The sequence below is a fragment of the Schistocerca piceifrons genome, chromosome 7 (genome assembly GCF_021461385.2).
Source record: "Schistocerca piceifrons isolate TAMUIC-IGC-003096 chromosome 7, iqSchPice1.1, whole genome shotgun sequence".
Lineage (NCBI taxonomy): Eukaryota > Metazoa > Arthropoda > Insecta > Orthoptera > Acrididae > Schistocerca > Schistocerca piceifrons.
In genome coordinates, this window is record NC_060144.1 from 425,151,586 (window position 1) to 425,152,590 (window position 1,005).

The window sequence follows — 1,005 nt, forward strand, 5'->3', positions numbered from 1 at the left end:
CGATAACATACGTAGAATATTCCATTTAAAATTGTAACTTTTTACTAGAAAGTTCTACATAAAAGGCAGGAGCTGCGTTTCTGTTTCTTCAAATGACCGTGAGAGACTTTGTGGAAGGACGGAATGAATGAAGATTATGACCTACCATGCTGTTGATCAGAAGGTCCGTAGAGACTGATTACTTGCATCAGAGGCAAGACGGTTGGGGAACACCTAGGGAACCATCATGGCTGTCATCTGAATCTAATCTGATTTAAAATGAATAGTAACATACAGGGGTCATTTATTCCTCGCTTTTGGTCACATCAAGTGATTGGAATAACGACTGATTGTATCCCCCATATACTCTAGCTGCGGTTGTGGCGCCTCTGGTGCTCACGGTATCGCCATATACAGAGTGAAGAAAAATACGCGCACTCGGACTTGACAGCTCGATTCCTCACATACTGGCAATACAAAAATATCTGTCACAATATTCCGCATTGCGCATATTTCGGGCGGCAAATGGACGTCAGAGATTGACAATCTGGCAACAATGCAATCACATGTAAGGTAACTACGGCTGTCAACAAATTCAGTACTGGTATCCAGTTGGTGCAGTGGATAGCGTTTTGGATTAACGTGTAGGAGGCAGATGGTTCGATTCTTGGTCGAGGCTTATTTGGTTTTATTTTGTAATTATTTACTAAAAGTAGACTGTGTGGTAGGTATATGGTACGGTATCTGGCGTCTTAATCGTCATTTAGCGATTACAATGAGTGTTCTATAAAACAATTGTAGTTAAACACTACGAACACATCTGTAGAAGTACAACCGATTTCGTTGGGCAGCTTTTAAAGAAGACTCTTGCACGAATTGTTTCCCACCATTCCGTCCACAAGATTCCAAACCTGTTTTCTCTGTACCCTCCCACAATGGTCCCACATAAATTATTTGCGGAGCGGGTTGCTTGCTCTCCTGTGTCGTAAGTCGCCATGAAATGTAATGGACCTGAAAGTGGCAAGA